The sequence below is a fragment of the Chinchilla lanigera genome, unplaced genomic scaffold, assembly GCF_000276665.1.
Source record: "Chinchilla lanigera isolate Chin_1 unplaced genomic scaffold, ChiLan1.0 scaffold00009, whole genome shotgun sequence".
In the NCBI taxonomy this organism is placed as follows: Eukaryota; Metazoa; Chordata; class Mammalia; order Rodentia; family Chinchillidae; genus Chinchilla; species Chinchilla lanigera.
The window spans coordinates 12,931,973-12,946,066 of record NW_004955410.1 but is presented as its reverse complement, the minus strand read 5'-3'; positions in this window follow the sequence as shown (position 1 = coordinate 12,946,066).

The following is a 14,094-nucleotide window of genomic DNA, read 5'->3' as shown; positions in this document are numbered from 1 at the left end:
CAGAGAGAGGGATATGCCCTTCAAAGGCAACCAGGCCACACCTTCTTCTACACATTCAGCTATCATGTGCCGCCATGGTACACTCACCTTTTTAAAAGTGCAAACTATGAACACATGAAATACAAGGATATTTTAGATCTAAATCATAACATTACTCCCCTGACCCATAAATTCTTACATCTTTCTCATTTTGTAAGACATATTTAGTTCATCTCTAAGAGTTGCCAAACTCTTAACACTTTTAACACGGCTAAAGAGTCCAAATCCAAAGTCTCCTCTGACACTCAGGCAAACTTTTAGCTGTGAACCTTGTTGAAATCAAAACAAAAGCTAAATACTTTCAACATATAATAGCACAAGGTAAACATTCCCATTCCAAATGGAAAGAATGACAGCTTAAAAAGGAATCAGACTAAAACAAGACTGAAACCCAGCAAGGAAAACATTAAATCCTACAGTTGTATGTCCAGGGCACATTGTGGTAAGATGTGAGCTTTGCTTATTACCACCTGTGTGACCTTTCTCTTGGGCTAGCTCTACTCATTGCCTGTGGCTTTCCTTGGCAGACGTCTCATGCTTCCGGCATCTCCAATGTCCTAGAGTCTCTACTACACCTTTGGTTTTATTGTACAGTTTTACATATTGCCCTCTCAAAGGCATGTTATCTCTGAGATCTTCCTCTGAAATCTGATGGAAGCCACCATGACCCACAGCCCTTGCTTTCTGCATAACCAAAATACTAGCACCATGCAAATAACACTAAGGTTTTCTGCCAGCTAAAGCAGTAGCCAGGCCTTCTTGGACCATGGCTGCAGCAGCCTTGAGAGCCTGGATGGCTGAACTCAAGAATATATTTGCCTAAGTGGAACTCAAGGGTATATTTGCCTGAGTGAGCAGGGTGCCCTGAGGCTCTCTCTTCGAAGCAAAGTTTTTAAAGGCATTTACCCTTTTACATCCTTGAACCTATGATGGGTAGGGTCTGACAAATTTCTGATATGCCTTCAAGTAATCTTCTCTGTTGACCTAGCACAAAATATTTGGCTTTTTAAAAATAATGCTACTCTTTTCTGCAACCACATTCTCCTTGGCCCCAACTTTACAAGCACTTCCTTTTTGGCTAGGCTGTAATGTTTACACTTTTGACCCTACATTTTGCTGCTGGTTTTCAATGTAAATCTAGCTGACAGCAGCCAGCAAAAATCATGCCACAACCTGAACATTGGGCTGTCTTCAAATTTCTCTACTAGATTAATTTATCACTTTTAAATTTAGCCTCACACAGTCTTAGGAAAAATGTAGACAAGTTTTTGTTAGAATGTAATATGTTTGCCTCTAGTTAAATTTCCAAAAGAGCTCCCATTTCCATGTGAAAGCTCATGAGCCTGGCCTTTACTGTCCACATTTCTATCAGCACATTGACCCTATAAGCTCCAGGCAGAATCACCCATCCAGCTCTGCTTACAGCATTTGAGGGGCTTCTTGAGCCTTCATCTCCAAAGTTTTCCAAACTGCTCCCACAAACCAGTTTCAAAGGCTTCTGAACCACATGGTCAGGTATAGTCACAGCAATGAAATTATTCATTTACCAATTATTCATATTAGTCCTTTTTCCTACCACAGGGACAAAACATGCAATACCTGTAATTTAAGAAGGAGAGGTTCATTTGGCTCAGTTTCAGAGGGTCTGTCCATGATTTGCTGGCTCAAAGGCAGAATCAGTACAGCAGCAGGTCTTGGCAGAGAAAAATTATTCAACCCATGACAGCAAGAAGGCAGAGGGAAAGGAAGGGCTAGGGAAAGGGTTGTCCTCTAAAGACACACTTTCTCCAACAAGGCCCCATCTTCTAACAGACCATTCAGCTATGAAATCATAAATGGATTAGCCCACTGACAAGTCTAGTCCCCCTGAGAGTCAACTGCCCTCTAAAAGTACCACTATGAATATGTGGGACTTTCAGGAGACGTTTAGATTTAAATCATAACACTCCTTATCATATTCAGCAGAAGAAACAAGACAACATGCATGGGGTATTCCTCATGACCCATTGTTTTCCAAACTTAGAACATTATGACACTGTTGTTGGCCTTTTGGACATTAAAATGTAAGATAACTTAAACCATTGTTTAGAAAAGATTTAAAACTCTTCCAAATAAGTGGGAGTATATTCCAGGGTACATTGCTACAGATAAGAATTATAAATTGGACCCAGGTGTGGTTCTACTTTCCTACAATGCCAATACTGTGGGAGGCTGAGACAGGAAAATTATAAGTCCAAGCCCAGCCTGGGCAACTCAGCAGCATAGTGAGACTCTGTCTCAAAATAAAAAATAGAATACAGGGGTGCTGGCAATATAGCTGAGCAGCACAGTGCCTGCCTGGCAAGTGCGAGGTCATGAGTTCGATTCCCAGTACCAAAATAAAAAAGAAACAGGCAAAAAAATAAAAATAAAAAATAAATGAAATACAGGATTGGGGATGTAGTTCAGTGCAAACATCCTTGGAATGGTGGGGAACTAATAAATTGTGCAGTTATTCTTCATTTAGTCCCCCAAATCCATTCTCAGCTCTTCTCCTCCCTGAAAGAATGGTCTGATGATCTGCATCAGCAGCACTCCTTTGTAGGCTGGCTAACATAGGGTTTGGCCAACAGGTATCAAAAAAGAAACTGAGAGAAGTTATTATATCCCTTCTCCTTGCAGTCTATGTTTTGAACCACATTTCTGACAACTTACCTTCCTATAGGACTGCAGTGAATGCTAATTGCCTCTCCAAAGTTCCATCTTTCACAGGGCTTCAATAATGCTATTTGCTCTTCAAACCTAGGAACTGCAGTGACTTTCTTTGTTGCTAGTATCTGGGTACATTCACATCTATTACTGTTTTCCATAATAGTCGCCTTCTGTGAATGGACCCTTAAGCTAAATGATTTACTTTTATTTTTCTTTCTGGCATATACATATATGAACTGTCATTATTTACGTTAAAGCATCTCACTTAAATGTTCAATCTTGAATCTGCAAAGGTATATGCAATACTATATTTAGGTAGATCTTTTTTAGCAACACCAGCTAAAAATAGCTTTACATTTTGGGAGATACTGCGTGTACTTTTCATCATAAGATATTCAGGGAGTAGAGCCATGAAGATCAACTCAGGTGAAGGAAAACAACAGAGAAAAACAAATTCAGACACTGAGAAATGTCATCTTCCTCCCTAAGCTAGGACCTTTGAAGCCACTGAAGTTCATATCTTAGAAATACCACTCAAACAGCAGTAGTATCAATTGGATATGAAACGTTATCAGAAAACGCCAGAATCCTATCTGAAAAATTGCTACATCACCTGCAAATCCCTGACAGCTCAATTCAATGTTAAGTTGTTTTGACCAAAACAATGGTTTAATCACTCCATTATAAGCAAAATTGCTATATTAACTGATAAGGCTTATGATATACTATCCCTCATCCCTGGCAGCTGCATATAGGTCAATACATGAGAGGATGACTCCCAAGAATGTATATCATAAATCCATGCTTAGAAAAACTTCTAGCTCCAGCAGTTCCTGCATGTCTCAGTGACTGTGCTCACTTATAGACTGGGAGACACAAAGCCAATATTTTTTGCAAGGGTTTAGGTGAGTTTATGAACCAGTATGGCTATCAGTGTCTCATCTTCCAGAATGCCCAGTTTATGGAATGACCTGTATCTGGTTCATTTTTTGAGAATACCAAAAAACAGTCATGTTAAAGCAAAGAAATCTAAGCCTTGCTCATGTAGACTGGTTATATTTTATGTGTATCTATTTTACATTTCATAGTTTGAAAGATTGCATTAGTTAGGTGTCTTTCTGTGTCAACTTATTTACTTATTTGTCCATTCAATTTTTTTGTTTGTTCATTTGCTGGAATTATGGAAACTAAGAATGGCTGACCTGAAACTTGCCCTAGATCAACCACGTCCTCAAAAACAAAGCATGGGTAAAGATTTTTTGACCCCAAGCCCAGTGTCCTTTCACTTCTACCACATTTGCCTGTGTTTGCTTAGACTATTCCAAAGTACAACATCTCATAACATAAAAGATAATAAATCCTACTCAGTTATACTACTTTTTTTTTTTTTTTTGAGACAGGGTCTCACAATGTAGTTCAGGCTAGCCTTGAACTCGCTTATGTATCCCAGGTTGGCCTTGAACTCACTACAGTCCTCCTGCCTCAGCCTCCCAAGTGCTGGGATTACAGCAATATTCCACTATACCCAGCTCAGTTATACTTCTAAAATATATCCCATTTTAGAAGGACATTCTTCAGTTACTATTTTGTGTATTGCCTGAGGCCTGACCAAGCCATGATTGTTGGGTTCTGGAGGAAGTCTAGCATAAGCATTGTAAGCCCCAGGATCAATACTATGTGCTTTGCTGAGATATGGGCAAAGGAAGATAACATGATGGCTTACTGGTCAGGTCCCATTCCTATGATAATTGAGTTGTACTGTCCTTGCTAAAACAGTTGATATCCTCGGATTCCTCTGCTGCCTCCTGGGTGGATTCTGAATAAAAGGTTACTGAAGATGGTAATCAGGAGTCAGTCAGTCCTAGAGGCTGCTAGCACCTGATCACGGGATTTTGGTTCTCTTGGTTTGATGTTTTTCATACTTTTCTTATACATCTGCGGGCACCTAGTTTGGGGGATCTGTTCACCGTGGACAGAGTTGGATGTGAAGTCTGACACTTCTCCATGCTCGTTACCCTATTTTCAGCTATGATTCTCTCTCTCCTGAGCCTCTTCGTAGCTCCCTCATCTATCTTCCTGCTTCTAGCCCCACCCACCTTTGGTTGCAGGGTCCATGTCTGACCCAGCAGCAAAAGAGATTGTTTTTAACATAAATTCAGTTGTGTTGCCACCCTAACTTGAAAGTCAAATGTTTTCCCATTGCAATAAGGCTAAAATCCAAATTCCCTACCTGGTCTGCATACCTGTTGGATCTAGCTCCTGCCCACTCTCATGAATTCCCCTCCAACTGCCATAATTTGTCATGCTTCAGTGACATTCGCCCTCTTTCCAGCCTTGGAGCAAACCAAGCACAATCACACCACATGGCCTTTGCATTTATTGCTGCCAGTGTCCACAATGCCTTTTCCTTAGTCTTTTTCTTCCCAATTTCCCTTGCTTATCACTCAGATCTCAAGTCTAGAGCCACTTCTCCCCTGACTCCTTTTTTAAGGAACATCTCACTCTAATCCCATGCTTTCCATTCCATTACCTGGATTTGCTTTCTTTATGGTGTGCATTACTCCTGAAACTCACTCTCACACACACCTAGTAAAGCTCATTGTTGTTTTAGAATTATTGGATTACTTTCAACAGTCACTCTTTCCCACATACCACCATTTATGGAAGGTACACACTTCCCCAGTCCACCAATCCACTGACCTGATAGTCATATGACTCGGTTTAGCCACTGAAATATAGTTGGAAGTGATAATGAATTTATGAGGCATGAAAAACCTCACCAGCCCCCTTGTGCTTCTGAGACCTCACCATTGTGAGAAGTGCTTGTAAACACTTCCTTTTTAGCCAGGGTCTTTGAATAACAAACTTGGCGCAGACCAGAACCCATGCCCTCCAATGCAACAGTCTCACCACAGCCAACCCCAGATCTGAGAGCAAGAAACACATTTTTTTAAGCCATAGAGAATTTCCTATTCTTTGTTGCCCCATCAGACGCTCAGACCTCTTATCAGAGATTTTGTCATAGTCACAGCACACAAAATCGCATCTGATATTATTAGATACTCAGTAATTTCATGTTAAAAGTTATTAGCAATGTCTGAATACAATCTAAAACTACAGAAAATGTAAAACTCCTGGGAGGTGGCATTAAGAAGTAATATTTAAATAGTAAAATGTGGACAAGTTCCTAAATTTTTCCATTTATTGAGAGCAGAAGGTGTTTATATATATTCACCAAAATCGAACCAATTGAAAATGAAAACAACTGAATTTCAATACATTAAGTAGCAAAAAGGAGCATGTTTGTGTTATTTTTCCAAAAGGAGCACAGGAGCTGTGTGCTGGGTGCTTCTTAGCCTAAACCTAGCGCAATAGTCCTGAGCGCTGACTTCTCTCTCTCCCAAGGCCTCCAACAGCACCCCGGCTCACCCTCTTCTTTCTGCTTGTATTTTCGCTCACACTCATCTCACTTTGTCTGGATGCCCTTGCCTACCACCTGTGCCTTGTGAGATTACAGCAATTCTTCAGACGCCACCCCTTTGAAAAGTCTTTTCAGTCTTTGCCATCTAGAATTAATCTTCTCCTTGGAGCTTAGGGAGGCTATTTGTACCTCCTACACAGCATTTATCACATCCTGGCTTCTGTATGGGCATGAGGGCCTTTAACAAGCTATGTGAAGATAGGAATCATGTCTTATTAATTGCATGCTGCCCTGGAAATACTGTATTTCCAACAAATATTTGTCACTTTGAAAGATGTACTAACAGTTTCAGGCATTCCATACCATTGTGGTATGCATTAGCACCAGAAAAAAGAGAATAACCCACATTACTAACTGAGCTTCCTCACAGCCTGAGGTTGTTGTTGAAGTAGTAAGGAAAGTCAAAAACTGAACTCACGTTCACTAAATTCAATTATGCGTAATAAGTCTGGGATGTTTGCCCTTATGACTGATATCCACAGATAAGCATTGCTCAAGTTGATTTTGAAGTGCTTTGTAATATAGGTCTGACTTTCCCACTAAATAATATTTGTAACTCTTATCATTTCTTTTGTGAAAGCATCAACTTGAACGTTTATGCAAGGTTGCCCTGTGGGAAAAGGAATAGACATGTGCATTATTTGGTATGATTAGAAAAATATCAAGATGCATTACCCATTAAACACAATGTATGATTCAAGCTTCATTCCTTTGAGGGAATAAAATCACTCTTTTAAAGTTTAGATACATTTGAGAAAGTCCATAAAATAAATTAAATAACCATCATTCATATAGTAATTGAATTAATATAATGAGATTCCATCCCTTCTGGAACCCAGTAGCAAATGGTAGCCCAAGAAGAAGGGTGAATTTGAAGCTAGAGTCAGGAAAGGAAAGTGTGTAGCATGTAATACTGACCTGGAGCCCTGAGCTCCTGGAACGCTAAGTGGACCCTGCATAGCAGCTGTAGATTGTTAGGGTCCTGAGTAGCAAGAAAAGGAAAAGGCTAAAATGGAAAGTTACAAGAGTAGTCACACGACTGCTAAGGAAATTTTTAAAACAACCTCCAACCATTCCTGGAACAAAGTAGCATAAAAGTTGAGTTCATGTGATGTCAACCCAGACATTTGGCTTCATAATTAAACATTAGCAATGGGGGTGACACTATTTCCTGTCTCCTTAAACTGTGGTATTCTTTGCATAGTTGCTCACATTGAGGAATTTCCGCTGAGGTATTTTAGAAGCTGTGTTTATGCAACAACAACAAAGAGCTATTAAATATACATTAAAGGCCTTCCACAAGTGTCTAGATGACCATTTGGATCTAAAACAAATATTTAGAGCTGAGTGTTGTTCCCAGCACTTGGGAATCTGAGGCCGGAGGACCACCATAAGTTCGAGGCCAGCTACTTAAGTGAGTTTATGGCCAACCTGCACTATCAGGTTGATAATATCCCTTAGTTATTGCGGGCTGATCAGGTCTGCAATCTCCCAAATGAGTGTATGCCGAAGGCTAAATAAGAAGAGGCAAATGGAACGATTTCAGGGCTCCAGGAGGATGAGAGCCCTCTCACAGAATTTGAGATTGTCTTAGGGTTAGACCAAGACCTTCTCTGGGGGGCCCATATTTATTTGGTTATCAGAAAAAGGGAGGAGAGTACTCAAGAAGGACATACTCAAGGACTTCTCCAAGTAAGGTATTAAATTAACCCACCCAGGAGTGCGATGCCTGAGGCTACAGTCTTTGCAGATGAGATCGGATCCAGGTGTCCTTGGCTGTGATCTTGTCTTATCCTTTGAGGCTTTCCAGCTTCATCACCACTACAGGTTTTAGTAGGGATAAGTGACTCACAGAGGTTCACTTACTATGAGTTCGCCCTTTCCAAACAAGGAGCTTAGGCCTTGGACAGATTCACAAGTGAACATGAAAAGCCAATTGATTTAATTTAAGTCCTGCTCAGGTCTGCTTCATAGTGGTCTCCATCACTGCACTACATAATGAGACCCTGTCTCAAAAGTATAAATAAACAAATAAATAAATAAATATTTAGAATGAACGTCCAGCATCACCCAAGTGATATGACAATAGACCTCTTCCTGTTGATTTCAATTCAGTCATTTGAAACACTGCCATGCTCCAGAAATGAGATTAGAAACAGAAATAAATGAGATATATTTGCTGTCCTCAAAGAGCCAGCAATCAAGGAGTAGAGACAGAGAGATAGCAAAATGTGAAAACCTTGGCTGTGAGGGCAGAGTAAAGTGGTGCTGCAGGCACAGCTCTCTGTCTAGGGATCCCTATTAGTTTCTCCCAGCACAACAGTTGCCTATGGCGACAGACTGACTGGACACATATGTGGGGACAGAACTCGCACAACCTTCTCATACTGAGCCATTTGGAGGTTCTTCTTTAGGGGATAGGAAACTATGGGAGAGTTTTAAGTATAGGAATGACATGGTTACACTTGTGGTGACACGGTTGATGGATTGACATGCACCCACTAGGGAGATGAACTCTGATTAGGAGGCTGTAGTGTAGTTGAAACAAGATGTGACAGAGGTGGGGATAATAGGATCAAAAAGGACATAATATTAAGTGAAATGAATCAGACACACAAGTTTAAATGTCTCATCATTTCTCTTACATGAGAAAAATTATAAATAAAAAACAGAATAAAAGATAGATAATAGGAAGTAAGGAGACAGATCTTTGTGAATGGGAAGGGAACCAAGAGATGAAGGAGGAAGTGGAAGGGAAGGGAATGTAAAAAGAATTCAGATGAGCTGTATCCATGTACCAACTCCCCACAAGGAAGGTAAACATTATGTACGGCAAACACATTTTACTAATAAAATAACAATCGAGCAAAAAAGGACCAGGCAAGATGCCAGTAAGGTTGTGGGTTCACTAGTATTCGCTAACATCATTATAGTAAGGGCACATATATAACATATACTTTTCCTGTGTTAACTATTTAATTTAAAAGACAATAAAACAGAGTTGTAGATTACAGGATATTTATGTGCTGAAATATGAGAGAAAAAGCAGAAGAACTAGCAAGAGGATCATCCCACATATTCACACATGTCAGGAGCTCAACAAGAGCACCCATCTGACAAGGGAACTGGGGGAGAATTTCCAACTTTTGATTTGCTTATCAAGTAGGATCTGTGCGTGCCCATAAGAAAGTCAACTCTTTCTGATTTCCACTAAGGCAACCCTGTCTGGGGGGTAAGCCCCGGTTTCCTGTCTTGAAAGAATAAATGAGGGGTAATCTCATTAACAATGACTGGGATGCTGGGATGGAGCCATTTTGGGGTAGCACTGTGCAAAAAGAGGAAAAGTGTAAGATCAATTTTAAGTCACATGAGACACCCACCAGGAATGTATATCTACGACTCTCAAGCTTGGGGCAAAAGTCAGTGACACATGTAGGAATTAAAGCATAAAAGTAGTCAAGAGTATTGGATAAGTTCAGAACTACACATCACTTAAGCTAGCAAAATGAACCCAAGAAAATGATCTTTTAGGCCTATCATTCTGACTAGATTTAACCTGCCCTACTACTTTGTTTCAATTACATCTTGTTGCAATTACCATTTTCCTGAAAACTTACACCGGTTTGTTAACAAACATCCCATTCTGCCCCCTTAACCCTCAGCAAGCCCATCTTCATCAACATTAAGGCTTTTAACAGTGTCCTTATCTCTTCTTGAAAAACAACTGATTGCCTGTCACTGGCTTACACTTTCCAAAACAGATTCTGTAAAAGGTATTTTATCATACACATTGCTTTAGTCAACCAAGGATATATTGCCTCATGTTTCAAGATACATTCAATTCAAAACTGAAATTTAAGCCCATGTCTGTTGTGCTTTTGTCCTTTTGCCCCCGTGGAAAATGGAATTTTTTTATAATAATTTTGTTGACATTCTCGCCATTCAAATGGCCTCAACATTTTTTAAAGTAACATTTGCACAGTGACATCTTATTAGGGCAAGGGAAAGAAGTCCAAAGTGGATTTCTGAAATATGGTAGTCCGAAGTACTTCCAATAGAACTAGCCCCAAAGGTTTTAATGGGTGGGTTTAAAGTCACACCACTAGTTTATGTGACTAGCATTTGGTGTGGATTTTACAGCTATTAGTTAACTTCCTTGTGAAGTCAATGAGATCAGACTCTGTGTAAGGGCCTTGGGAGCTCCAAAAAGAATAGGACATTATCCCTACACTTGAGAAACTTGAGCCAGTGGATTACAAAGAGCAAAATATTCTAAATTATCAATTGACAATTTTCCTACATTTAATTATATGAGAAAATGGGAAGAGGTTTCCATCACAATTAAAATTTAATTTTAATTTCACTGAAAGGGTACTTCATAATCCGATTTATTTCATTATTTTGTCCAATCTTCTCTAGATTTTAATTTTAAAATTCCAACATAAAGCAGGCTTATGTGATTTATTATTTATGATATTTTAATATATTTATCACCATTCAAGGTCAATGCCATATACAAAATAAATGACGTGTCCAAGAAAGCTACAGTTCATAATTCTTACTTCTTTTAATGTCAGGGAGCTCTGGACAGCTTTTCAGGGACAAACTAGCAGGTAAGGTCCATTATGTAGATTCAACCGTAACCATCACCTATGACCCAGGAACTCCCAGATTTCCAATCCTGAATTACAAATCAATTTGACAACCACAATTATTTTTATTTGATTCACATGATTGTACTTTGAAAAATAAAATGAAAAATCTAAGGTAGTGCATCATGTTGTTTATTCTCCTTGGAAATAATGGAACATGTTCTTTGTCTACTCATCCAACAAATAATAACTGTGCAGACACTGTGCCAGGCATTTCATTAGTTGAGAATTCTATGTACATTGGTGAATAACACAGACCCTAACCTCTTTGAAGTACAGTATGTCTGTATCCATCACATTTCTTTATAAGAGTTTATGAACTCTCAAAAAAGGCCCTAGTTGATTATCTGCTGAAATGATTTCTGGGGAAAAGAAATTGAAAGTCAAAACTATTTCCCAGGATGTAAATTATCCTAAGCAAAATTTATTTGAGTAGAGTCATAACCCATGACATAACATAATCAAAGAAGTTTACACAGAAGACCCTATGGGCAGCTCAATTTGAGATGAGTTTATTGTATATTCTGATAGTTACCATAATGTGGTTCAAAGGCTACAGAAACCACAATTTGTTTGACAAATACAAAATTGAAAAGTACTAGTAGGTGGGGTAGTGTTTAAGAGATAGATGGACTATTTTCCCAACAACTGCAAAATATTTTATATTGTTTCTTTTTTTTCTCTTCGAGGTTTCTACAGTCATTCTTACCATACCCTCCATAAATAGAAAAACAATGATCTAGACCTGGTCTTTTTCTCCCTTCTCAAACATGTCCAGATGCATTTTACCTTTATATTAGTTTTCTAATCCTTAGAAAAATTTCCCGTAATTCCTCTAAGTAATTTTTCTCCTTCTTACGCACACACACACACACACACACACACACACACGCCTTGCATTTATCTCTTCCTCTACTCAGTATCAAAAGAACTTGAATTATAGATATGATACAAGAAATAAAACAAATCAAGAAAAGAACTACTCCCAAAGACTTTTAGTTAAATAAAATATAAAACATGATCACAGTCACTAGCAATTTTAAGCAGGTCTTATGTTCATTTTAGCAGGACTTCTGTTCGTGATCGATTGTCCCATTTGTTAAATCAGCAAGGAATCTGCTAAAAAAAAATTGATTTTATTTTATGTTGTTATTGTTGTTTTGGTTCCTTGAGGTTTTTTCATCTTCTATCTGGTACACACTGCCTAGAATGTAACACTACACTGCATTTAGTGATTCATTCCTGTTGACCATGGAAAGGAAATATACAACCACTTTACCAAAATATTACATGAACAAAAGGCTAATATGAAGGTAAGGATTTTTTTACTCTTACTTCAGTGCAGCAAAAGAGAAAATAAGTCATGCCATTGTTTTAAGGTTGTTAGTGTGCTGCAAAATTCCACAGTAATTCATAGTCTAGTAAAGCTAAACATTGATGTTAGATAGATAGATAGATGGTTGATAGATGACAGATAGATAGATGACGGACTGACTTAGTGCAGTAGAGATGGGTACATATTCCCTTTTATTTATTTCCTCTCTGTATTCCCTTTTTAAACAATAGTTCTATGCCCCATTCTCATGGAATCTGCCATCATATCCCAACCTGACACTCTGACCACAGGTTGTTCCAAACTAAGCCAATTATATTTTTTGCACAAATTCTTTTACAGTTTGGACTGAGAGACTCCACGTAACCATTGCTGACCAGTTGAGCTGTGAGATATTTTACATGAAATTACCATTTTTCATCTTACACAAGATGAGAAGAAAAATCCAGTTGATAGAAAAAAGTAAGAGAATGAAGTGAATGGAGCCTGCCTTGAATTTGGATGATCTTACATCTCCACGGTCAGCCCCTGCTGAGGTCAGAATCTGCCTCCTCCCTTTCCGTTCTGTAACCCAAGTCTTCCTTTCAACTTAGCATATTTTAACAGGCTCTATTTCTCATAATCAAATCATCCTTTATTAAGTCATTGATCTCTTTTAAGTATAGAAGAAATAGCAAGGTGCCAGGCATTGTTAGAAACCCTGACTTTGGTCTTGTCTCAAAATTAGTATCTTCAAAGCATATATGGTTGTTCAAAAGAATTGTGTGATCTTAAGAATGCCTTGTTCACTCTGAGTCTATGTTTGTAAGGCAGAAGGACTTCTACACTTGAGAGAGTGGTGGAATATATACCTGGCATAACAGTTCTGAATCAAATAGATATCAGGCAAATCTTTTAATTTTGTTTTAGTTTTGTGTTTTTGCTTTGTTGTTGATGTTGCTTTGGATTGGGGGATGGATTGTTTTCATTTTCTTTGTTTTTGTCTGTCACCATGCTGAGAATCAACACACACCTCATATACATTAGGCCAGCGTTCTACCACTGGGCTACACCCCCAGCTAAGTTGTTTTTTCAATTCATCACTGAGCTGCAAAAGTAACATGTAAATACTAGGACACAAAAAGCTGACTTTTGACCTAAAGATTGTTAGGGAAGATATGGTACCTTGAGATTCCACTGTGACCTCTTCCAGAAGGTAGAGAGGTAAGATAAATCTCAGGACTCCTCAAGGAGCAGTCATGTAACAGGTTGACCCTGCTCCCCTCACTGAGTAAGGGCAAGAAAGACATAAACCCTGGTGCTTAGAATGGAGCGGAGAAGAAACTCACTTGTCCCATCCAACCTCTCTTGGAAGAAAGCAAATATATTTACTGTCTTCTAAATACAAAGAGCTGTTTCTAAGACAAGTACAGTACTGTTTTCTAAATACAAAACCAATCAAGTCACCCCAGCACTCAAAATATTCCATTAAATTTAGCACGGTTTTCTCAGTCACGCAAAATTACGCACCCGTTAAGCATTTTGTCTCCCAGGCCCATGTGTCTTAGTTGCTTAGGACTTTTTACTATGCAAGAGAGCAAATTCCTATGCAAGGAAGGAATTTCCCCAACACAGCACTCAGCAGCCAACCACTGATGAGGAAGCTAAGACTAGCTGATCGTTAGGGATCCTCACACCACTGAGCAAAAAGAGTGCTGCAGTTTCAATAAAGATCCTGAAGGGGGTGCAGGGGTGCTGGGGATTTAGATCAGTGGCACAGAGCCTGCCTGGCAAGCGCAAGGTCGTGAGTTCGATTCCCGGTACCAGAAAAAAAAACAAAAACAAACAAACAAACAAAAAATATCCTGAAGGGGTTACTGTTCTTCAAAAGGCTCAAGGAGAATGACTGAAATCCAAGT